The sequence below is a fragment of the Hemiscyllium ocellatum genome, chromosome 18 (assembly GCF_020745735.1).
Source record: "Hemiscyllium ocellatum isolate sHemOce1 chromosome 18, sHemOce1.pat.X.cur, whole genome shotgun sequence".
NCBI lineage: Eukaryota > Metazoa > Chordata > Chondrichthyes > Orectolobiformes > Hemiscylliidae > Hemiscyllium > Hemiscyllium ocellatum.
This window is the reverse complement of record NC_083418.1, coordinates 21,753,734-21,780,934: the sequence shown is the minus strand read 5'-3', so window position 1 is coordinate 21,780,934 and position 27,201 is coordinate 21,753,734. Positions and strand designations below refer to the sequence as shown.

Sequence of the window (27,201 nt, the reverse complement as noted above, 5' to 3'; positions counted from 1 at the left end):
AATGACCACAACTTTGAGGTTAGAGAGCAGGATTGCACTGGGGTTGTCAAGGAGAGATGACAAAGGCATAGATGAGGGTTTTCACAGTGGACGAGGTGAGATAGGGGATGAGTGGGACGATGTTATGGAGGAGAAAGTTGGAGACGGAGGTGATGGCATTAAAAATATGCCCAAATGCTCACATTGGGACAAAAAACGTGACACGGGGGTTGTAAGCAATCTGATTTAGCCTCAGACAACTGCCAGGGAAAGGCTGGAAAATAAACATTGCGGTATAGACTGAAAACAATGGCTTCAGTGTGAAATGAAATTTCTGTTCGTCCAGTGCTTAATGTTGAAACCCAGTCCAGCACATGAGAGACACCGAAGACTTGTCCCCCTAATTCTACAAGTGGAAAGAATAAAAATTACTGAACAAAGGATTAAAATCTCACTCTTACAGTTTTGAAACAGTTTATGTATCCTGTAAGTTATGTTCCCAGCCATATATATCTGTTCCATTATAATTTTGCTTATAAACATGTTTTGCAGTTATATTCTGATTGCTTATTGTCCTTTGGAATGCGGGGAATGTGGTATCCCACCTGATCCTGGAGGTGGAAGATATTTCTATTCAACCGGTTTAGGCTTGTTTAGATTAGATTAGACTTACAGTGTGGAAACAGGCCCTTCGGCCCAACAAGTCCACACCGACCCACCGAAGCGCAACCCACCCATACCCCTACATTTACCCCTTACCTAACACTACGGGCAATTTAGCTTGGCCAATTCACCTGACCCGCACATCTTTGTGACTGTGGGAGGAAACCGGAGCACCCGGAGGAAACCCACGCAGACACGGGGAGAACGTGCAAACTCCACACAGTCAGTCAGTCGCCTGAGTCGGGAATTGAACCCGGGTCTACAGGCGCTGTGAGGCAGCAGTGCTAACCACTGTGCCACCGTGCCGCCCACCATATCTCTACAACACGTGTAACCTGAATCTGGATCTCCCAGTTTGGAAGTGGGTACATCATCAGGCCTCAAGAGAGTGCATTTGTGTATTTGGAAGATGACTGTCCGTACTACGTCTCAGTCACATCGTACACCAGTGCAAGTTTTGGTTCAAACATTTTTTTTAAATTGCAACTAGAAGCAGGAGTGGGCCATTCAGCCCTTCCAGACTGTTCCACCATTCAATATGATAGTGGCTGATCAACCCTGTTCTTTCATTCTCCCCATACATTTGATCTCATTTAGCCTCACAAACTACATAAAACTCCTTCCTGAAAACTGTAACACGATACTACAAACTGTATCTCCACTTCAGATTGGGTTAAGTTGTTTGAAGAACCCTAAATCATAAGAGCTGGGAATGATGCTGACCTTGGACAAGTATTGAAAATGTATTGCTGGAAAAGCGCAGCAGGTCAGGCAGCATCCAAGGAACAGGAAATTCGACGTTTCGGGCATAAGCCTGTGATTCCTGATGAACAGCTTATGCCCGAAACGTCGAACTTCCTGTTCCTTGGATGCTGCCTGACCTGCTGCGCTTTTCCAGCTCTGATCTCCAGCATCTGCAGACCTCACTTTCTCCTTGGACAAGTATTCCAGATCAACTGAAGTGCTGTCGAATCATCTAGCAATACCATTATCACCAATCACCCAATTCCCTGAAATGAGACAAAGCTTCATAACTTGGGAAATATATCCAAATGCTATGTTTTCTTAGCTTTCTCACAGCAGCATAAATTTGTTGTTGACATTTTCTGAATGTTAATGTGAGTGCTTGTATGGAAATGAGGCTAAAGCTTAATCCCAATTTATATCATTGCAACTGCTTTGCAGAATGTCACGTTTTCCAGGATTCATTGACCCATATGCCCATACTCAATTACCTGCCTCCCCTGTAGGGAAGAAAAATGGCTAGAGTCCCAGTAACCTCCCTGATAGGTTATGGTGAGGGGGGGGGCACCATTTGCCCCAGTGGGAATGCCATTTTTGGAGATTAGATTCTTTAGAGTGTGGAAACAGGCCCTTCGACCCAACAAGTCCATACCAACCCTCCGAAGAGAAACCCACCCATTCCCCAACATTTATCCATGACTAATCCACCTAATACTTATGGACAATTTAGTATGGCCAATGCACCTGACCTGTACAGCTTTGCATTGTGGGAGGAAACCGGAGCACCCAGAGGAAACCCACGCAGACACGGGGAGAATGTGCAAACCCCACCCAGGCAGTTGCCGAGCCAGGAATCGAACCTGGGTCCCTGGCGCTGTGAGGCAGCAGTGCTAACCAATGAGCTACTGTGCCGCCCCTTTGGGATGGGGGCTACAATAGGGAAAGGTGTGACTACTGAAAGGCACCCTGTGTCCCTTTCCCCTCGCAACACCCACAATAAGTGAAAAGGCTTATTGTCTCGTTATTGGATCCCCTGAAATGGGCCATAAAACAATGGTCCTTAAGGCTTGGAAGGTGTTGAGCTTTGATTGCTGGGGCTGCAGCTTCAACGGCAGTGATTGGAAGCCAGCCGGGCAGCTGTTAGCAAACTAATTGGAGTACAGTTTGGTGAGCTCTCAGTGACAGTAAGTCAGTTGCCACTGAATACAGCTGCCCCTACACTTTTCAGTACAAATCAAAGAATCGTGCTCCTTGATTGAGCAATTAACCAGGAATATGTAATCAAGTTTTCATTCTGCATCTTCTACTATAAAACTTATAGCAGATTTACTCTCAAACAGAATGTGACAGGTTGTTAGTTTTGGATGGGGAAAAGTTCTCTATCTGTTGTATAGCTGTTCAATGTGGGGAGCACGGAACCTTGACTATATTTGGACACTGTGCAGAAACCACAATTGGGAGCCACAGGTTCGCTAGAGAAACAAGAGGACTGAAAACAATCCTACTGATCTTCAGTATCATAGTTCCACTTAACACACATTTCCAGAATCTGATAAACTAGGCTGTACTGCCAGAGAGCAGGGTGCTGGCAGAATGAAAGGTGTAAGGTCAGACCTTCAGAGAAGAACATTTTTGGTGGTCGAAGCAGACAAATATTGATAAATGCCCAGTTACTGTTGTCAGTGAAGAGGTTGTGTCTGTGTTGAGAGCAAAAAACATCCTAGAACAGAGAAGCAAAATGCTTCAGCATCAAATCCTGAGCATATGGGAGTCTGCGTTTGTAGTTCAGAGCACAACAATGACATTAAACATCCCAACTTAGCTCTTTGGTGACAATGGAAAAAGGCAACAAGATCAGAACACAGCCAATTTAAATCAATTGCTAAGGAGCTGACAGCTGTGAAGAACTGGAGATCATTAATCTAGTTACATTCTATAGCAAAGGGATGGGTGATGTAACCATTTGATCAAAGAAAAATTGTTTTCCTTTAAAATGAAAGATGTGGAACATAATCAGAGTGAAAAGACCCAGCCTTGACACTGCAGCTGATTTATAACGTGACAGTGGCCTGTAATTTTAGGTTACAATATACCTCAGAGGTCTTGATGACAGTATTGCATCTAATGAATGCACCTTAAATGAAATGGGAGCCCACAGAGATGGGAAAAAAAAGTGGGGGAGGAAACATTGCTGAGGGAGCAATTTCAGAAAGCTTCAGATGATAGAACAGTAAATCTCTGGAAACAGTTATCTAACCCACTAGGTGATGTGGTTAGCCCTGGCTCAGTTGATAGCACTATTGAGCCAGATGGTTGCTGATTCAAAATACACTCCAAGAGACCTGAGCCCATGATCCAGACTAAGAAACTAGTGCAGTACCGAGATAATGCAGCACCAATGTGTCATTTTTGAGATGGGACATTAAACCAAAACCCTTTCCGTCTTCCATTAAAATATGCCACTGCATAATATGAAGAGGAGCTCTCCCTGCCCTAATACAGTACAACCTCAATTATCCGAACAAGACAGGCGGGGAGTATTTTGTTCAGATTATCGATCTGGCCATAAACAACAGTAACTTAGGAGTGCCAGTCATCCGAACATTTCAGTTATCCGGCAATGCACTCCATAATGCTATATAACTGATAACTGAATGCGGAGTTGGCTAATGCGGTTTTTAATGGAACCTTGAGATCTTGTTTGGATAATCCGAAATTTGGATAACCGATGTTCGGATAATCGAGGTTGTACCGTATTTATCTCTTAGCCGACATTACTGAGACATATCATGCTGACACCATCTCAGATTTCTGAGGGAGTTTGCTGAGAGTAAATTGTTCATTGTAATCCCTTTATTCCAACAGTAATGACATTTCAGAATCACTTACCCTTGCTGTAAGACACTTTGGCTACATTACAAGATTGGGTATGGTGCAACTTAGATGCAAGTCCTTCCTTGGTGTCTTTGCATAATGTTTATACCAGCTCCCCATGTTTAAAAAGTGAGCAACGTCCAATTGAGACTTCCCCTCCTGGGAGTAGACTGGACGGTGGGTGTGTGCAAAATTGAGTGGAAATGGCAAACATTGCCAAGACCATCGCCTGCCCACCTCCATTTCCCAGCCACGGCGTGTGCCCCAACAAGCCCTCAGATTAACGGCACCTTTGAATGGCTAATTAAAGACCAACCAAAATGTGTCCACACTTGATTGGGGGGGGGGGGGATCCCAGCACAAGCTGCCTCATGAGAAGATGCCTTTGCCCTTGTGATTGGCCTCTTCCCCTCACCCCCATTCCAATTCCACTTGCCTGCACCCTTTTCACAGTCATGGGTAGTGGAAGGACCGCAATCCCAGCACTGGCCACCCATCGCAGTGGTGCTGCTAAAACAGCAAAGCTGTCAGATTGCCTGAACCATTTAAAACAGAGTGGAGGCTGGATTCCAGCCAGAAGGTCAGAAGTGCGTGTGGGATGACAGGTCTGTACAAACCACGAAACAGAATCTTTTGGTCCCATAGGGATGTGCGAAGAAAAGTGGAGAAAAGTTCAGAATCCTGCCAGTGGGATAAGCTTTTCAATTAAGTTGCCCCATCGTTTTTTAAAAATAACTATCCAACTTTCCAGTTGTGAGAGTTGAGAAACCCATTTGAACGTGAAAGCTCAACAGAATTAAATGCCTATTCCGAACCAAGTCTGCCCACTTGAGAAATATATTCATTTAAATACTCAATAAAGAGGTAGTTTTTTTCGTATTCATTCATTCACTCACTGGATGAGGGAGTCACTGGCTAGGCCAGCATTTATTGCCCACCCCTAATTGTTAAGAGTCAACAACATTGCTGTGGGGCCGGAGTCACAAAGAGGTCAGACCAAGTAAAGATGGCCATTTACTTCCCTAAAAGGAAGGTGAATCAGATGGTACTTTCCCCAATAACCCGCAATGGTTTCTTAGTCATCATTAAACTCAATCCCAGACTTTTATTGAATTCAAATTCCACCATTTGCTAAGGCATGATTTAAACCCAGGTCCCCTGAACATTATCTAGGTCTCTGGATCAATGGTCCAGCAATAATTCCACTAGGTCAGAGCCTCATCATTAAATATAGATTAGAGCATATAGACATTTCCTGTTCAGAGATGTTGTTATGCAACTCTGGAACAGGTGGGACTTGAACCCATGTCTGCTGGTTCAGAGGTGGGGACACTACCACTGTGCATAAGAATACCTAGTGTAACGATTGAATTTGAATCTGTATGAGGAGTTTGTTAACTCTTCACTTTAACGAAATAAGAGGTACCTTTATATTCACATCAAATTAATGGGCTGTTGAGGTCAACTTTGAGGTACATGTTGCTTTGTCCTTCCAGTGAAGTACTTTGATACTATGTTTATACAATTCTGGTTACCGTCCCATAGGAAGGATGTCGTTAAACTTGACAGGGTTCAGAAATAATCCACAAGAATGTTGCTGGGACTGGAGGGTTTGAGCTATAGGAAGAGGCTGAATAGGCTGGGCCTTTTATTCCTGGAGCCTCGGAGACTGAGGGGTGACTTTATAGAGGTTTATAAAATCATGGGGGCATGAATAGGGTCAATAGCCAAGGTATTTTTTTCTAGGATGACTGGGGGGGGAAAGAGAGAGAAGAGTCCAAAATTAGAGGGCATAGGGTAAAGGTGAGAGGTAATGATTTTTAAAAAAAGGGTCTGAGGGGCAATGCTTTTACGCAGAGGGTGTCATATATATGGAATGTGCTGACGGAGGAAGTGGTGGAGGCTGGTAAAGTCACAACATTTAAAAAGGCATCTGAAATCAGTATATGAATAGGAAGGGTTTACAACAATATGGGCCAAATGCTGGTAAATGGTACTAGGTCAGACTTGGATGTCTGGTTGGTGCGGACGAGTTGGACTGAATGATCGGTTTCCGTGCTGTAAACTCTATGATATCTGGTGTCAGTACACCCACAGAGCAAAGTTGACACAAGGAAGGGAAGGTCGGTTGGTAAGGGAGAAGCAGTGGCTGGGAACTGGTAGAACAGCAGGAGGTGGCCGTCACCCATTCAGACCATGTAATGCATCTATCTGATGCTGGCATGTGCTCCTGCCATTCTTTGCACTGGTACAGTTGCACTAAGTGATGCTTCTAATGAGCTTGCAGTGAGTAGATGGTCCCATTTACCCTGACAAAGGTGAGAAGACCATTTCCATCATTTCCTGCACTGCAGCCGAGTTAAATAACAAAAGGTTTCATTGATGCAAAAAAAAAAAGAGAATGGATTTGGTGAAGGAACAAAGTTTGTGTCCAAATGAGTCAGTACTGCTACGTAACCACTGGAACGCAACATGTAAGAATAAAAAAGGCAAACAAGATGAAGGTTGATCTAGCAAAGTAATGGGGTCATTAAAATGGAGGTAGAGGTTATAACTTAAAAAAGTTGTTGATCTCAAGTCCATTAGTGGTGGTGAACTGCAGAGAAATCCATCACGCTATGGGAAGCCAGGATCTACAGGAGGAGGAGACATAGGTACTGTTACAAATAAAAACACTGGAAAAATAACCCATAGCCTTCTTCACTAATGACTGGCTTCTTGGCCCAACACTTTGGTACAGCTCTCGATTGCTAATTTATGCCAAAATGTAGTCGAGGGCTAAACTGTTAAACCAGCTGATAAAACATTGCACCAACAAGTGCAAAAAGTGAAAAAAAAATGATGGTTTAGTCCATCAAACTCAGTGGTTATCGAAAGGCCAGTGATAGAAGATTGGTCCTGTCACTTTGCTACTTTTTGATCCTCAGCCTATTGGATTTCTTTGAGCTTTGTTGACATATCCCCTTTTCAGGATTGCAGTTAACCTATCAGTGCATCAAAACAGTCCTGTCACATTTAATTATACAATGAACTAACTCAAATTTACAAAGTGCAACAACATAACTGGCAAGTCAATATGATTATTCAGGACCACATCAAGGCAAAATTCTTTGCCTCAGGCCTCCAGGAAGAACAGACAGCAATAAATTATGTGCTGTCAACTAATATAATGACTAAAGTTTAAGGTTCTGAGTATGAAAAGAATTTTTTTTTTGTAAACTTTAAGTAGGAGCTACGTGCTCATTCCGCCAACGAAGTTAACGCTCACACCACAGTAACAGTCCTGAAGGAATTTGAGCTTTGAGCAGATTGATGTTAGCTACATACATTTAATATTTACCAACAGCAGGAATCTCAAGCAGTGCTCTTGCTGAGGGCGTCTGATGCAGAATCTAGCCAAAAATATAGTGTTCCTTACACTGGAAATAAATGCGAAAAAAAAAAATCCGTGCTCAAAATTGTTTTCCCCTCGCACTCATCTTTCTTGGGCTCTCCATTACCAAATAAAGCCTTATCCATAATTCAAGATAGGTAAACTGTTCAAATTAGACAGCAGGGAGTCCAGTGTGTGAATTGCAACACACTCATTTGTCCAATGACACCATTTCCCTAAAAGCAAGCCAAGTGGTGTTGTGAAGACTAGAAATGCAACTATGAGGAACGGCGAAAGGGAAGTTGTGCACCCAGTCTTAAGGTGGCATACAATAACTTTTGCAGATGTTCAGAGATAAGGTTAGCTATCATGTGGCTAAACCTCCAAGAATGCCTCCAACCCAATGTCAACAACACCTCAAATATCTAGGACATAGGGCAAGACCTTTATCTTCACTGGTTTGTTTAAGACCAAGTGATGGAACCCAGAGGAGGGGTGGTCATTGTAAGCCAACATCTTGCCTTGATTTTGGATGTTTCTGCTGCGCACACCCTGGGAGACCCAACCACAGAATGCAGCCCAAGACACCACTTATTTTCCCTAATCAGCAACCCTCCAACCTAAGGAGTAGGGTTTGTTGTCACAGCAATAGCTGTACTCACTGCATCTCATTCTTATAAACTGCAATCTCAGGAACCTATAAAAAAAAGGACTAGACAGGTTAAACACAAGAAGGATATTCCTGTTGACTGGGGTGTCCAAAACCAGGGGTCACAGTTTAAGTGGTATGACTCAAATCCAGAGCTTCTGGCTCAGAGTCAGAGACACCTCCCACTGTGCCACAAGACCTTCAGAACAGTATAAGTGGAACAGGGTGAAAAATCATTCATCGAATTAGTCTTTGCTGAATAGAACAACATTATTGCCCTTTTCAAAGTGAATCACATTCTTGAACTGTTGTAGTCAGTCTGGTGAGGATACTTCCACGGTGGTGCCAATTAGAATATTTCAGGAATTTGACCCAATGATATTGCAGGAACAACTACACAGTTCCAATTTATGGAGGAGTGCAACTTGAAGGTGAATTTGGAGAGAGATGTTGTTCCTTTCTTGTCCTTCCAGGTGATAAAAGTTATTGGTTTGGGTGTGCTGTCGTCCAACCTGTAGTCAATGTCAAGGGACAGCGGTAAAATTCCGTCTTGCTGGGGGTAGTTATCATTTGGCATTCATCACTCGTCAACCCAAGTCTGAATGGTATCCAGGTGTTGTTACATATGAACATGGACGGTTTTCAGTATCTGAGGTGTTGAGAATAGTATGGGACAATATAAACATTAGCAAATATCCCCATTCCATACTGCATAACAGAGGCTTGCTCAGTGATAAACCAACTGAAAAAATAATTGAACTTAGTACTTCCTTAAAAGTACTCCAGCAGAGATGTCATGGGGCGAAACAATTGTCCTCAAAGAATGATAACTCCCTTCCTTGGAGACTCCAACCAGTGGAGAGTTTTCTACTTAAATCCACTACTCTCAAGTTTATTTGGGCTCTTCTACTCTGATGCAAAAGTGAAAATTGAGCCATATCTTTGGAAAAATTTTAGATATAAGCTCATTTTAATTGCAACTTAGATGTACAAGTTGCTCTACTGATTGGGGAGGAGACAAGTGGAAAAGAAATACCAGCTGGGTTACTCTGCTTGAGCATAGCCAAGTATCTCCTTATCAAACATCATTACAAGGTAAAGTCACCATACTCATATAGGACTGTTCTCTTTCAGAGAGAGAGAGAGAGAGAGAGAGAGAGAGAGAGAGAGAGAGAGAGAGAGAGAGAGAGAGAGAGAGAGAGAGAGAGAGAGAGAGAGAGAGAGAGAGAGAGAGAGAGAACACCAGTGGTGAGTTTAACCGGAGGGTCATCATACCTCAGATGAGGGGCAAGGTGGGATTTTCATCATGACCTCAGCTGGTGTGTTGGTGTCATTCCTGCATTGTAACCCAGCTCTCCACCTACTAAGCTAACCAAACTCCTAAGCATGGAACTCCACATCATTAGAGTGCATGTTGAGGGCAAATTAGATGGAAGGCTTCTAACCAGGATGACAAATGTGGAGCTTGATGAATATGATATGCATGCCACATGATAAAAAAAGTTATAGCTTTATAACAAATTTAGGAGGAATGATCGGATTCCTTTTTTTGTCCCATTCCTCCACTTGTCACAAGTTGGAATATCACCCTGTATAAGCTCAGTTTAGGAACTTGACTGACATGTTTCTCATAACAAAATAAAAAACTTATTCAAGTAAAGGTGTAAAGATAAATAACAAAAAAAAACATATCCTTCTTGAAACTAACAGAAAAAGTAGTGAAACTCTGTAGTGTGTTGTTTTAAAAGTAAGTTACATTTAGCAAAAATAGTTATTCACAGATTGTCCAAGCATAGGTCTGCAGCCAGTCACTTTTCAGATAAGCTGTTTTCACTGTGATATCTACCGGATCATTTTTCCAGAGACAGGTGGTAGATTTTGAATGCTCCTTTAGAAATTTTCCATTTGCAGTGATGAGATCTTCCAGTGGGCTGTTGAGACTCACATTTTGATGAAATGGGTTTCAGAGAATAGAAGAGGGAGCAAAAAGGTTGTTGACTCAAAGGCAAAATGATCTCTCTCATGATCCCTATTCAAATCCAATATACTCCTTCAGCCACAAACTGGGACATGTTACCCATGTCTGGAAGTGTCACAGAGGCTTGGTGTTTCTGTACTCGCTCCTTGCTAATGCAACATTGCAATTCAAAAGGCTTTGGGTTCAGCAGCAACAAAGTGTTCATTGCAAAAGGTTCCAAGATGTGTGTCTACTTAATGATTTCACAAAGTTAATATTATGGATTCAATACATTGAAGACGCCATTAAATCTGATCTAACCACTTCCAGTCCCTCTATTGGGTTAAACCGCTGCAAAGAGTGATGCCATTATCTGACCCCAGTTGAAATAACTCACGATCTGCCAAATGAGCTGTTACATTGGAGCAAGATATGGAATTGGGACACGTATCTCAATTTTACATTTTTTTTAAAAACAAAGAACAGCCATATCAGAATAGAGGGAAGATTAAATTTCTCTGCCATAAATTGTTTAAGCTTCCAAATATTTGAAATCTATCCCCTCCAAATTCTCCTCACACAAAAGCTCTGAGGGATTATTTGAAGAGAACCCTGCAACTTATTCAGTGGTGCTATTTAAAAGGATGTTTCGAGGAGCTCACCGTTAATCTTAAATCAAAATTCCTGGGAAGATCCAAACTTGCAATTCGACCTCTCTCTTCACTTAACATTCTTTTCATACTAGTTGCTTGGCTTAGAAAAAGTAACTGACCTTGTCATTTGTATTCTGCTCTGTGAAAGCCAGTCCTGTAAATCAGCATTGTATTCATTTCAGAGATACTATCGTTTCTCCAATCTCACTCCCAGGGACTGTTCCTTTTTCGGTCCTGGGTGCACTTTTCCAGGAGTTCACTTCAAGGCGTGAACAGACATTAAACAACAGCCTTCAGTCCACATCACTGGGTGAATTGAGAGAAAACAAAGCATTGCAACTTTCCATCAGGTTTTACAGAGACATCCCAATGCATCTGTACAAAAGAGAACAGTAAGAAATACGTGGGAAGGGTGTTTGCCAATAGAGGAAGAGAGAATGAGGACTTGAAACAGCAGAGAAGTATGAGCTTGATCAGAGCTGGGGAGTGCTAGTTTGCACTGAGTAGTGTTGGGAGTATGAATCATAGGTGAAACAAAAGAATTCAGTGAAAGGGTGATGAGCTGGTTGAATTGGTCTGTCCAAATTCAGAAGTCACTTGCCCCAGAAGTAATTGTGGAGATTCAAAATTAACCAGTTTTAATACAAAAATAACTTTGTGCTTGATTTTTACTTTGGAAAACAGCAGTCAATTTTGCTGCTTCCAGTTACCTTGTCTCCCCACAATACACATTAAGAGATGCTGATTATATGCACAGCTTAAAACTAAGCTTGGTTAGTGACCTCTGCTCCTGGTGTCATGAACGGTCAGCTTTTGCTTAAGAAGGACGTTTTCTTTTAAGCTGTTCCTTAGCTTTGGCCAGTTCATTAGGACCAGACTGCATGGAACTCAGCAAGGGCACAAATTCAAATCAGCACCTCCGATTAACAAAAAGAGGCAAGCCGCATCATTGTTTAAAGACTCCTGCTGGGAAAGAAACGATGAAAGCTTTGGGCTCAGTTTACTGAACCATGCCCTGAAAGAGAAATGGTGCAAGAAAGGGGTGGAATATCCAATTACACAAGGGTTTAAGTAGAGGTCAGTATAACCACAGAGCTACAATTGTTTATGGACTTGAAATATCTAAAAGGAAAATTTGGAAGAATTAAAGGACTTATGCTATATGGACTGTGATTAAATGCAATGATATCCAAGTTAACTTATGTACAATTGTGGTGATATATGACATGAAGGGGCAAAACAGTTCAAGTCAAGTATCCACCCAATACTCAATCCATGTGAACCTGTTTAGCCACACACTAATGCACTTCAACCTACGAGATCCTGAACCATTTCAAGCAGGCAAGTAAATCTTCAGCATTCAATAGAGTTACCCACTGTAAATAATTGGCAAAAACCCCAGCTGGCCAGGACAAGGAACCTCCCACTACACAAATGTTGACACTCCCTGCTTATACATGAAGGGCATGTCACGCTCTGAAATAATGTTAATGACTAGTCAACTTTCTGCACCGCATCAATTTTGAAATCACAATTTTCCTTCCTCTACAAGCTAGAGGTTATGCCGGGGCATTCCTGGCTTCGTTGTTAAAGCGTCCTGGTGTTGTGACAAATTTTTCAAAAAAAAGTGTTAAAATGAGCCAGTTTTCAGTTTTCCCATTCTTTCTACAAGGAGCAAGAGGTGTGCGAACTGAATTTAAGTTTATGCATGTACCCTGGCTCTTGTTCCAATAACAGATCCCAGCATACCAGGCCCATTAAAACAGAGTCCCAGCATTATTCAGGAAGCCTCTTTATAAGGCCTCAGTTTCCTTCTGAAAACAGAGGTTACTTCTACATTTTCCATTCACAGTGATGAACTGACTTGGTGCTCGAGAAACAGCAATTCTTAAGCCTTGTTGCATGTAAATGCGTCAAAATGCTTTGAATGAAACAAAAAGAGAAGTGTTCAAGGAAATCAACCCATGAAAGCCATCTTCTGGTTATGCTTCCTCAAGGACTATTTCTTTCAAATCCTCACTGACTTGCTTCCAGTAATGTTTTCATGACTAAGAATGGCCTTTTCTCCTTAAACAAATGTGTTTGAATAGGAATAGAGTGCAGTACTAAATACACCCCAGACAGTGCATCCCATTTATTATGCCTGGAAAATATTCTGCTCACTAATTAAGGCACAAACCACTAATGTTACATGACTCTGAGGCCGATCTCGCTTCAAGGGGAAAAAAAGTGAACAGCTGATCTCAGCAATAAATCTTACACAGACCCAAGGAAATGCTTGGTATATATAACCCATTTCTCATTCATCTGAAAAAATGCAAAGAGAGTACAGAATTTAACAAAGCTTTTGCTAAAGTCTCTTATCAAAGGAGGAGGCTTTGATTTGAAACTCAGTGCCAACCATAATTTATGCCCATTGTGAGTATGCATGAATACCTGAGGCACATTGCCACAAAAAGGCACAACATGAATCCATATTCACTTCATGTTTGATCTACTCTGCTCTATGTCCCGGTGGTTTATGGTGGAGAAACGGTTTTTAAAAAAAGCCTTTTGTAACTCATCAGCACTGGGTTTCTGTTCATATTGAGCAGAACTGTCATGGACATTAATTTATTGAACCTGAAACAGTGCTGCTGCTCAATCCTGGTGCCCAGGCCATTAATAACTGGTGCTGACAAAAGGAAACATTTATTCGCAAGCTGATTTGCTTTATGCTTCTTCCCATGGCCTGTGCATCTTTCCCATCTTTCTCAGTTGCCAGTTTTCCATAGATCAGGTTTCTAATCGCCCCCATAGTTCCAAACCAGTCAATGATCTGTGCTGAAGATTCAGGTGAATAGGTTGGGGTGCCTCATTAGAATTTATAATAAAGTTCAATTGTATCTTTACAAACAATCTTGACAGAGATGCAATAGGTGGCAGATTACATTCATGCAATCTTGAGGAGGATAGCAGGGTGACTACTTTTCCCTTGACTGAATCCACAACTAGTTCCATAGCAAAGCTTTACATTTGCTGCACTAGAAGATTTCTCCCAACCTCTCTCTTCATTCACTTTTCACATTAGTTTAGTGCTTTCCATTCAACAGAACTAATTTTCTCAATCTACCTTAAAGCTGTTCACCACGTCTCTTTGAATGAAAAGTATTCTGCTGATAATTTACACTTCTCTCAGCTTTGCCCACATACGAACATATTTTAAAATAAGATTTAGCATTCTAATTGTACGGCTCAGGCTGCCCTTGTGGGCCACAATACATCACCTCCCTTTCAAAGCAGGATATAATCTCCTCACGGAGGTAAACAATGGAAAATAAGTACCGACACAGCTTAGTTGATGGAGTTTGTGTGATGCACAGCCAACACCAGTGAAGATATTTTCCTCAGGCACAGATTACGAGATATTTTGGATTCATCAAGTGACGTTGGTCGATGCAAACCAATCATATTCGAGTAATGGGGAACCAAGTTGGATTAGAGTCCTTAAAATCTTCAAACATGAACTAAAAAGAGTTGCTCAATGTCTAAATGCAACTTTAATCTTTTCCCTGGTGTTTTGAAAGATTACAATGTTGAGTGGAGATAGTTTACAGAGTATAGCCAAGCACTGTTCTCCCTCGCGTTCCCATAAAATAAATGTAGGATTATTTTTTCCTTTTTCACATGTTCAAAAATTTTAAAGTGAGAGTATGATGAGGGATTAGAATTATCTACTGGGCCAGACCTAGTGCTCTAAACCACTTCCTGTGTAATCAGATCAGCTGGACAGTGAAGTACTGTGAATAATCGGGCCATATCACTGATTGTAGTGGCCTTTCATACAGATGAATTGTGTTCCTGCTGAGGAGATCTAGCCCTAATCTCTTTTCGCAGTGATGCGATAGCTGGATTTAAAGGAACACACATTCATCTATGGGCTTGCATGTCGCTGCATGAACTTTAGTGAATACTCTGGGACAGATGGCGAAAGAACAATGACATTCGAAACAGTATTCACCTTTTTTTAAAAAGGAGGCTTATCATGGAAAGACTTGGCATGCTTGCAAAATTTACTGAATGCTAAAATTTTCTAATCAAACAATTTGCAGCTTCATGAGCACCATGGGGCATTTTCATTTCAGTTTGCACTTTTCCCTGTGAAAATCAAGAGGCAGCTATTCTGCAGCACATCAGAAACAATCACGATGAAGTGTATGTAACCCGCAAGTTTCCACTGTGGCTTTACCAGGAGGTTTCCTGTTATGTGCACGAAACCAGTGGTTACAAGGGAAGGAGATGAAAGAGAAAAAGAAATTAAAAGAACAAAAAAAAGGGAGCCAAACTTCACTGCATAAGCCATGCAGATTCATCATTAATGACAAGTCAGCAACCTTACGATAGACAAAATAGAGAGAGTGAAGTCTCAGATCTATACACATCTATAGAAGCATTCTTCACCCAAAATCTTACGGGCGAGGGTGGGGAAAGCAAAGAAAAGGTTGGCTATTAATGGACAATATATCCATTAAAACTGAAAAAAAGGTTAGCACTGGTTTACATCAATGGAAGTTCACAGTATTGATCCAAATACTTTCAGTTTTGAGGAGGATCAAATACAATTCAAACTGGTCTCAGAAAGCCCACATTCTGTTACCACGACTTACGGGGGAAATGCCTGAGAATCGGTTAACAGCAGAGTGGTTCTCCTTCCAGGGCAGTCATTCAGAAATGAGGTGAGGTATTCCAGTACTACAATGGCAAGCTACAAATTAATGTTGATAAACCTAGTGAAATCTCAAAACTAGTTCCTCAGTCAACCAGGGAAGGAAGCTTACTATCCCTACATGGTCTGACCTCAATGTGAATCTATCCCACTGGCTATCTTAGTAGCAAAAAGTTGAACAATATATACACAGCCTGACTGTGAGCTGGCTATATGTAAAGACCTTATTTTGTAAAATAAACTTTCATCGTCATTGCCACAAACTACTCTGTCAAATATTCCAGTAAGTAGAAACCCACACAGACACGGGGAGAATGTGCAAACTCCACACAGACAGAGGCCTGAAGCTGGAATCGAACCTGGGTTCCTGCTGCTGTGAGGCAGCAGTGCTAACCAGTGAGACACTGTGCCACAAAGATACAGTGGATAGCCAGAGAGATTTTCCCAGGAAGGAAATGTCTATCATGAGTGGGCATAATTTTAAGGGTAATTGGAGGAAGATTTATGGGAGATGTCAGAGTTTGGTCTTTACTGAGAGACTGTTGGGTGCATGGAATGCACTGCCATCAGTGGTAGTGGAGTCAGATACATGAGGGGCAATTAAGCAACTCTTGGATAGGCACATGGAAGTTAGTACAATGAAGGATGGTAGCCTAATCAGAGTAGGACAAAAGGATAGTACAACATCAAGGGCTGATGGGCCTGTAGTGTTCTATGTTTTATGATGGAGCAATGATTGTATAATCACTAGCAACCCAGAGACCAGGTGTTGTTAATGCCTCCTTTATTTTTTAAGGCAGCACATCTCAAACTAAACTTTTGCCCAAAACGTCGATTTTCCTGCTCCTTGGATGCCGCCTGACCTTCTGTGCTTTTGCAACACCACTCTAATCTAGACCCAGAGACCGGGATTAGCAGTCTGGAGAATGAGAGTTCGCTAATCTGTTTAGGGCAGTTTGAGAATGTGAAGTCAATTTTGTTTTGATCGAAAAATAACAAGTTCGTTATGAGCTGCTACCTGGTCTGGTCTACATATGCCTGCAGTCTGAAGACAATATGGTCGACTCTCGACTTCCCTATGAACTGGCCCAGGAAACCAGTTGTATTAAATTGCTAAATGCGCAAGAAAGAATGGCCAAACTGTAACATTCTGAGAATTAACACAAGGGAGGACAAAAGGGGAGTGCAACACCGTCAGAAAGAGCTTGACACTATTCAGAACAAAGTAGCCTGCTTAATCAGTGTCTCATCCACCATCTTCCACACATTTCCTCCATATTCACACTGCTATCACAGTGTACTGTTGCAGCTCACAAAAGGCTCTTTTGGTAAGTACTTTCCTAACACATGACCCCTAAGGCTAAAAGATCAGGTGCAGCAGATGCACAAGAGTATCACCAGCTGCAAGTTCCCATCTAAGCCACACATCATCCTGACTTGGAGCTACAATCACATTCCTTCAACATTGCTGGGTCAAAGCCTTGGAACCACTTCCCTAATAGTGCCGACTATCCATACACCACGTACTGCAGCTATTCGAGAAGGCAGCTCACCACCACGAAGGCAATTATGGATGGAGAACATGGGGTTCAAATCCCACTGCGACAAATGGTGAAATCTAAATTTTTCAAAAATTTGAATTAAAAAACTAGCCTAACTGCAACCATGTAACTGTTGATAATGGGGGGATACCATTAATGTCCTTAAAGGCAGGAGATTTGCCATCCTCACCTATATGCAACTTCAGACCCATAGCAATATAGTTGATAGATACTATATGGGAGGAGAGATACGTGCTGGTCTTGTTGTTGATGTTAACAAACCATGTATAAGTAGTTTAAACTTGCTTCCCATTATTTGTTAACACATCCAAAATAAACAAAGAAGGCATAAACAACACCCATTAAAAGTTGGACTTTGATTTACACACAATAGAGGTCTGAGGATTTGGAATGCATTAGAAAGTTATACTGCAATTGACTATGTGGATCAAGTCTCGATGTAAAAAGTGGCATTTTAAAATAACATGTCGGTCATTGACCATTCCTCTTTGCTCTGTCTATTCACTGGGTTGTACATCAATTCTTTACATTATATGATACTTTACAGAACATTTAACAGCACATATGAATATCTTGATTTGGAGATGCCGGTGTTGGACTGGGGTGTACAAAGTTAAAAATCACACAACACCAGGTTATAGTCCAACAGGTTTAATTGGAAGCACACTTGCTTTCGGAGCGACGCTCCTTCATCAGGTGGTTGACAACCACCTGATGAAGGAATGGTACTCCGAAAGCTGGTGTGCTTCCAATCAAACCTATTGGACTATAACCTGGTATTGTGCGAGTTTAACTATGAATATCTTGTATTAGTACATAATAATCCACATCCCCACACATGCTCTTAAAACACTACTCTTCCAGAAGGAAGTGAGCTGTGTGCACTGATCTAAGATTTGAACACCCCGATCTCAATAAGACCTTCCATTAACAAACACAAACTGCTCATTTCAATTGAAGCCTTTCACTTTTTTTTGGGTGAGGGGGCAGAATTAGGACAAAAAACTGTATTGCCTACCATTCTTGTAAAGAACGCAGCGAACCATTTGGATAGGACTCATTCTTTAAGGACCAGGACCTTTGAAGCTTGACTTGGGCTTTCTCTCTTTCAAAATAAAATCTGGGGAGATTAGCTGTATGTCACTATTCCCAGTTCACCTTTAGACACTAAAATAAAAGGATCCCACACACTGAATGAAGCACTAAGATTGCACTGCTTAGCAACAGCTTAAAGAAACTGAAACCTAAAGGCAAACGCCTTTTCTGACAAATTAAGAAAGAAGTAAAGGAAAAGAATTACATTTATCTTCTTTAAATTAAAGCTTCTTTTAAATGATGAGGCATAATCTGTAACATTCCAAGGCAAGTTACAGCTTGAAACTGGACAATTAAAGTGAGTCACTTTCATTGGATCAATCACATCACTATTAAAGTTCCACAAAACTTAGCCAATCTCTTAAAACAGAACCCCATGGCAAAATCCATGAAAGTAAGGAAGTCATGTGGTTACTCTGCTGCAGAGATCATTCAAATCAAGGAGGTATCAATGAAAAACTTCAGTTAGGTGAAAGTCATGTTTCAAATATTAACAGTTGCTTTCAATCTTGAGAATTAGCTCCAAAGACTCAACATGTCCACATTAGCATCATCTGTTAATTGAGGAAAGCCACAGCACACCAGACTAGAGGCCATGGTGATGGGCTGTTGAATTGGTTGCTGTCATGAGTGCAAACTGGATTTACTGTAAATTAGTAGTCCTACTGAAATGTACTGTTTCTCTTCCATCATTTCAATGGAATTGAAAGTTGGTAAACACCCAATTTCAACTCTGATGCCTTTCAAAGCAGATTCTTTCTTAAAACTCAGAATTTGAAGTAACAAAAAAAAAATTCCCTTTGGGTTTCTTTGCAATAGAATACCTATCTTGAATCGTGCACTTAAATCTGTTACCACAATCTAGAACTTCAATTAATATTTTGCATGGATATACACTTACTTTAGAATAGCTGTCAAAATGCCCTCAATTTGCACCTCCTACCATTTTCGCACTATTACTTGCACCAATCAACCCACAGAAAACAGTCGCCTCAGGCGACTGATTGTGTGGAGTTTACACGTTCTCCCCGTTTCTGTGTGGGGTTCCTCCGGTTTCCTCCCACAGTCCAAAGATGTGTGGGTCAGGTGAATTGGCCATGCTAAATTGCCCGTAGTGTTAGGTAAGGGGTATGGGTGGGTTGCGGGTCGGTATGGACTTGTTGGGCCGAAGGGCCTGTTTCCACACTAAGTAATCTAACTTCGTAAAACCTACTGGAAATGCAAACAGCCACAGTGTTGCTTTAGTCTCTCTTCAATGGGCCCTCAACTCCAGCCCTTTTTACTTGTCATCACCAGGCCTTGCAGGCTGCAAAACTTATTTCACACTTTATATCATTCCCTTAGATTCAATGTGACAGTGCCAAGAAAGAAAAGCTACCTTAATCATAGTGCCCTTACAAGCACAGTTCACTTCCACGAGTTCAGAAAGCAGCACCAGAGAAACTTTGAGACAGATGAAAACCATTTAATGCTCAAAAGGACCTCTGTCATCTGGAGACTGTCAGGAATATATTCAAGCACACAGGCCATTATATTACAATAGTCACTGATAATTACCTTCAGAATCAACACTACAAAATGACATTCAATCTTTTCAAAGCAAAGTTCAATTTCTGAAGAGTTAATCACATCGCACCAGCCTTTAGCAGCAGGGTAAGGTTTTAGTGGGAACGCATGTGTTATTTTAAATCTCATTTTAAAACTGCTTCCTCCTTCAATGCTGATGTCAAATTTAAGAGGTTGGAATTAAATCAGCACAAAAGCAGTGTCTAGCCTAGAGGGGACATGTTTCGAGTTAATGACTCAGGGAAAAGGCAACCCAAAAGCGACCAAAAGGGTTGGAAATGTATGTGCACCATTAGCCAACATCATAAGGGCCACTTTACACCTCTCTGTGGAATGTTATTCAGAAAGCAGCATGTAGTGAGAACCATAAATTTTAAAAGATCAAGTTTAACAGGAGGAGACTTAGCCAAGGCAGAACCAGCCATAGAATTCCTTGTTACAGCATGTTCAACATAAACATCCTGAGGTTCCCCCCTACCTCTTTCTGAAAGAGTGGATACCACACTCAAAGAGGTCCTGAGTACCATTCCCATAAGAGTCACCAAATCTACTAGAAGTGGAATGGAAACCTATAGAAGTTCCCTGGCCTTCTGACTATCTAAATTTCAATGGGAAATCAGGAAAATTCCTAGCATTGATTCCAGGTGTCCATTAGTATTTTAAAAGCAACGAAGCAACAGCAATAAGTCTTCTCATGAAGAGAAAAGCACATAGTCCTCTTCACCCTGAATGGAGAACAGAAATGACTGTGAACAGTAATTTCCCTTTTGTGAGAGGTTAACAGACCAACTAGCGATTTATACAAAGTTACCAACTCTACTTCGACAGTCTAATGGAAATACCAAAACACGATCACTGCTTCCAAATGACCCACCCAGTGGAGTATTCTTTGGTTCCCTATTCTCTATATATTTGAGACTACTGAAGTGCTGGAACAAAATAGAAAACAAAACAATTTATTTTAATGCTAGATTTGTTTTAAACATTCTCTCAAGTTGTTTGATAGTGTCAGAGAAACACCAGAACAATCTTAAAGGATTGGTAACTTTGGACACAATGACATAAGAGTGTGTGGAAACCCTCTGAATTTCCAACTGCTCTCGACCGTAAGCTCCTCTACCTCTGCCTTCGTGCGCTATGTTATGAAGTTGTAAGGTGTATGATACCTTTGAGTGTTAAAAGCTAGCAGAACTACCTGATACAGCACCAAGTGTTCTGAATAAGATACAATGTAACCTTTTGGTCCAGCTGCTACTGTAGATGGTTGCCTGGAGACAAAAAAAAACAAACTTGAATTATGCCAATCAGTTTAAATTATATCCCAAAAATATGCCAAAGTCCAATCAAGTTTGAATTTAGTACATTGACTTTTAATATTGTCAATGGCACAAGCGAATGCTCTGGGGGTATAAGACTGGAGAAAATTGAATAGTTAGAGGAGAACTACCAAAAGACCCACAGATATAGGCTGCTAGTCAGAACTCTCCAAAAAAGGTACCTGTATTAAGAAGGAGGTTGCACAGAGAAAAACATCAACACTGACCTGGAGACCAAATCTACAGAGAAAGATATAAAGAGAAGATTCAATCGCTGACTGGTTTGAAATTTGAATTTTCCAGTAAATCTTAAGTCGGGGGTTTTACCAGACTAGTATTTAGAAGGGAAAGTAAAAGATAGGTTGGAGGAAGGAGCTGTCAATTGTTGTTAGTTAATTATTCTCTGTTGTACTTTAAGAAATAAAGTTGTTAATTTTTACTTTAAATAGTTCTTGACCTCTTGAATTTTCACAGATTACTGCATGAATAAATCTTTTCTGTGTTGCTCGTTTAAATTAAGCAGGAGGGTTTATCCTGTGACATAACAGTTTGGGAACTGGTCATTGGGATTGGAGTGGTTTAGGAGGCTTTTGTCCATGATTTGAACTGTTTGGGTCTTGGATTTATGATTTGAACTGGTTTAGATAGATTTTAATACATTTGGGGGTACAAAAAAATCCCAACAGATGTAAACACTTACAGGTTAATGTCCTAGATGTTTAAAATAAAACAAAGGCGAGACAATTTGTTTCATTTCAGTGAATTGTGGTTGATTAAATTAAAAAAAGAGAGAGAAATAGCTCTTAAAATTGTTAGAGGTTCTGGGATTTGAAGGTGATTCTCAAATTTGCCAAGAAAGTTTAGAAGGAAAGAAAAAGGCCATACTTTTAAAATTAGAAAATAAGTTAGATTTGGGTTTAACCAAGGACAAATGTAAAGCTGAAATTGTAAGGGAATTACTCAAACACTTAATTGTGTCAGAGAAACAGACAAGTGCAGTAGAGGTTAAAAAAAATTATAATTGAGGAAAATGGAGTTACATGATGAACAGAGAGAGACACAGAGACACAGAGACACAGAGACACAGAGACACAGAGACACAGAGACACAGAGACACAGAGACACAGAGACACAGAGACACAGAGACACAGAGAACTTGAACTTTTGAAGTTGCAACTTAGTCAGCAAAGTCAAGTTAACAGGATAGAGATTAAAAGAGAAGGTAGTGATGTATACAAATATGTCAAAACTCTGCCACATTTTGATGAGAAAGATGTTGAAGCCTTCTTTATTTTGTTTGAAAGATTGACTAGGCAAATGGAGTGATCCGAGGATTTATGGGTAACGCTAGTTCAGATTAAACTAGTAGGCAGTGCTAGTGAGATATTTGCCACACTGTCAGATGAGGGGTCATGAGATAATGAAGAGGTTAAACAGGCTATTTTTAGTGCTTTCGAACTGGTACCAGAAGCATTTTGACAGTGGTTCAGAAACAAAGAAGCAATCAGATCAGACTTACGTTGAATTCAAAATTAAATACAGTCATTTTGATAGCTGGTACATGCTTTGAAAATAGATAGGACCTTTGAGGCTCTACGAGAGACGATTTTGCTGGAGGAGTTTAAAAACTCACTTCCAGAGATGGTAAGAATTCATGTGGTAGAAAGGAAAGTTCAGCAAGTGAGAAGGGCAGCAGAATTAGCAGATGAATACTTGTTAGTGCATAAGACAAGCTTCCAGCCAGAACTTCATCCTGTGAGGGATAGAATTTGGGAGAAGGGAGGATCCTATACCGCGAAAACCAAGAGAAGAGAGCACTGGTAAGAATTTACCACAAGATTTAAAAGAAAAAAGTCCAAGAGGGTGGAAAGAGGGTGAAAGGCCTTTGGTGTTTTCACTGTGGTAAAGTGGGACATGTAAAGTCATAGTGCTGGTCATTAAAGAAAGGCACTGTGGGAAGAGATACAGTAAAAGAAGCTAGGCTAGTGGCATTAGTGAAGGTAGTGAAGATAGTAAAGGAGACCCCATGAAGAGCCAAGGAGCCACAGGAGAGTGCACAGCCTAGGAGGGGCTGCGTATGGAGTTAGTACCTGATCTCTACAAAAGAATTCACCCCGGTGGGTAAAGTTTACTCAGAAAGAACAGGGGAGAAGAACAAGAAGTTATAATTTTGAGAGATACAGGATCAAACCAATCGCTGATAGTAAGGGATGAGCGAATATGCAATCTTTCTGATCTGTTACCTGACAGTGTGGTAATTTGTGGAATAGATGGACAGAAATTTAGCGGCCCCTGTGTAAGATCAGGTTGGAATGCCAACTCAAAGACTGGGGAAGTCACAGCGGGAGTGAGTGACCCGAGGGTCAGTTCGCTCTTGGGATTGATTTGGCAGGATCCAAGGTGGGAGTGTCACCCTTTGTTGTGGAGAAGCACAAGGAAGACCAAGAAACTGAAGAGTTAAAACATAAATATCCTGGCATTTTCCCAGGACTGTGTAGTAACCAGACCCTACTATCACAAGTCGCAGCACAAAGTGAAAAGTCAAGAGAAAGATGAACAAATTGAGGTTCAGTTAGCAGGCACCCTGTTTGATGTAATGGCGCAGGAAAAATCTTTGGAATGAAGAACACACCTGTCACATTCCAAAGACTCATGAACAGAGTGGTGGCTGGGTTAGCAAACTGTGCAGTCTATTTGGACAATGTAGTGATCTTTACTAAATCCTGGCAGAGCTCTTTGAATGACTACCAGAAGCAAAACTTAACTAAAACTGAATTCGTGACAAAAGAGGTGATTTTCTCAGGACATAACAGTCATGGAAGGTTGACCCCACAGAACCCAAAGACAAATCCATCAAAGAACTTCCATGGCCAACCTTGAAGAAAGAGGTTCTCTTCTTAGGACACAGCGGATTCTATTGGAGGTTTGTTCCAAACTTCAGCAGTGTAGTGGCACTGTTAACCGATTGGCTGAAGAAGAACACAGTTTTGGTGGACAGAAAAATGCCAGAAGGCATTCAACCATTTGAAATCAATGTTAACCATCAAACCAGTTTTAGCTACACCAAACTTTTGAAAGCTTTTTAAAGCCACCATTCATGCTAGTGACATAGGAGTCGGAGCTACACTCCCTACAGTAAGAGGAGGATGGGATTGAACTACCAGTTGGCTACTTTTTGAAGACGACCAATATCCAGCAGAAGAAATATTCCACAATTCAAAAAGAAATATGGAGTTTGGTATTGGCCTTACAGCATTAAAATGTGTATATCATGAACAATGTGTTGGAGACAATGGTGTACACGGATCGCAATCCTCTATATTCTTAGAATGCTATAAAGACAAGAATATAAGATGATTTCATTGGAGTCTTATGATACAGACTTTTAAATTTAAAAATTGTACATGTTGCAGGTCATAAGAATGTAGTTGCAGATGCGTTATCATGGATTTAATAAATAAAATTTAGTTTCAATTTGTTTTATTTAAATGTTTTTTATACACACAGGTAAATGGGAAGAAGTTAAGGTGAACTTAAAGTTATCTGTATGTTAGAGTAATGTGTTTAAAGAATAGAAAAAAATGAAACCACCTTTTCATTATGACGGTTCACTTTTTTCTCAAGAGGGAGGTGTTATGAAGGTGTAAAGTGTACTGTATCTTTAAGAGAGTTAAAAGCTAGCACAACCATCTGATACAGCACCAAGTGTTCTGAATAAGGTAACAACGTAACCTTTTGGTTCAGCAGCTAGTGTAGACGGTTGCCCTGAGACAAAAAGAAAATTGAATTAGGCCAATCAGTTTAAATTATATCCCGAAAAATACCAAAATCCAATCATGTTAGAATTTAGTATATTGACACTTAAAAGCCAATGGCACATGTCGATGCTTTGGGGGTATAAGACTGGGAAAAATTAAACAGTTGGGGGATAACTGCAAAAAGACCAACAGATGTAGGCTACTAGTTAGAACTCTGAGAGGTACCTGTTTAGAGAAGGAGTTTGCACAAAGAAAAACAACACCACCAACCTGGAGAGCACATCTACAGAGGAATATATAAAAAGGGAACATTTAACAGCTGACTGGTTTTGAAATTTGAATTTTTCAGTAAAGTTTAATCGAGGGGTTTTATTGGACTAGTATTAAAGAAGGGCAAGTAAACGATAGGTTAGAGGAAGGAGTTGTAAATAGTTGTTGGTTAATTATTCTCTGCTGTACTTTAAGAATTAAAGTTGTTAATTTTTGCTTTAAATAGTTCTTGGCCTCTCGAATTTTCACAGATTACTGCATGGGATAATTCTTTTCTGTGTTGCTGGTTTAAATTAAGCAGGAGTGTTTACCCCGTGCCATAACAATTAAATTTACGCATCCAAAAGAGAACCTAGACTCAACTCAGCAATCCCATACCCAAGAAAGCAATGCCTCAGCAATAATGCATAGGAAGGGGCAATGTGATTTCAGCTACAAACCAAGTCATTGAGTGTATTGAAAAGTATTGATTAGTAAGAGTGTCAAAATAGGAAGGGGATCAAAGGTTAACAGGGAAAAGGCAGGAGAATTGTGTTGAGAAACATATCAGCCATGATCAAATGGCCTAATTCTGCTCCTTTACAGAAAGCAGATATTGCAAGTTGCAGCCTGCTCAATATCTGTAACATGCACATTTTAATAAAGCAAGTTTACATTGCAGCTTCAGCCACAGTTTCAACTCCAGATCCTGGTTAATCATTCATTGAACAAATCAAACAAAAAAAACATAAGACCATGCATTAAGCAAAGTGTATGGATTTCAAAAGCATCCTGCTGTCTCCCTAGGGAAACATTAGCAGTGAATTGCCTAAAATGATGCACTGAGCATCAAAAGCCAGAGAACAGGGAACAATAAATAATTGGATTCAGCCAAGAGAAGGAAACGTACATCTAGTCACAAAACCTGCAGTTTCATTTTTTTGAAGTCATTAACTTTGCGTCGGTCAATGTAGTAGCCCACATCCAAACATTTATCTACGATATTATAATTAGTCAACTGAGACTCTTGGACAAATACGCTCTTCAATAAACAACTGTTTACACTGGATTGTTTCTGAGTTGATCACTTGTCATATCCCCAGTTAAAGAAACACACAACTGATCTCTATATCAACTCTCCAGTTCTCTCAAAAAAAACACAAAGTACCTGCCGTATGTCTATTACCTCTCCAGCCAAGTTACAGACCTGCATTATTTCCTACCACTTTCTCAAAGACAATGCTGTTAATTCATTAAGCATGTAAAATGTTACAGTATACTGTTAATTCTGCTAATCTGTGGTGGCAATATTTACACAAAGACTGGCTTTAGCTCCATTGACGATAAGAGGTTGGTAGTTATGGTTCCTAAAATACAGGAGTGTTGTGGTAAGATGTGCAATCTGAAACTGTAATGCCTTTTAAGTTTTAGAACTTACTGTCGTTCCTTCCTCAGTGGGAGTCATTGAGTTAGATATTTTCCAATCAATTTGTTCAGGGATATTAGGATACACCTCTGGAGTAGGTGCGATTTGAACCTAGGTCTCCTGGCTCAGAATAGGGGCACTACCATTGCACCACAAGAAACCACAGCCATTAGAGAGGTTTATGACAAGGAAGGATTGTTTTCACCAGACAGAGGTTAATGTTATGTGTAGCCTTCCTGCTCGGCCATGAATTGAGGCAGTTGCAGATAATCAGTGCCCTCTTTAACACCTTTGTCCTGATGCCTCCTGGATTCACCCAGCAGGATGCAGGAGTCTCATCATATGGGAAGCCCAAAGACGTTTGCATGCAAGCTTCCACACAGGAAGACGTCATTGTCAGGTACTCCGTTCCAATGGAAGGCCCGAGTATCATCGCCCTAATGGCACTGCCAATCAATGAATGACAGGTTACTGTCAGTGGGGCAACTTCTGCCCTCAGAAGTCCTCTGCCTTGGGAAAGGCTAAGTGATGATCAGTTAATGCCTGACTGGAATTAATGTGGCTGGTTTTCCCTGAAGGTGGAGAAAGTGAGGACTGCAAATACAGGAAATCAGAGTTGAAAATGTAGTGCT

At 40.8% G+C, this 27,201-nt stretch overlaps 1 protein-coding gene across 1 annotated transcript in view; it reads right to left on the bottom strand.

The window, feature by feature from the left end:
- mdka (midkine a) overlaps positions 1-27,201 on the bottom strand; it is an 86,474-nt gene that overhangs the window by 39,409 nt on the left and 19,864 nt on the right. The gene's annotated exons all lie outside the window — the stretch shown is intronic.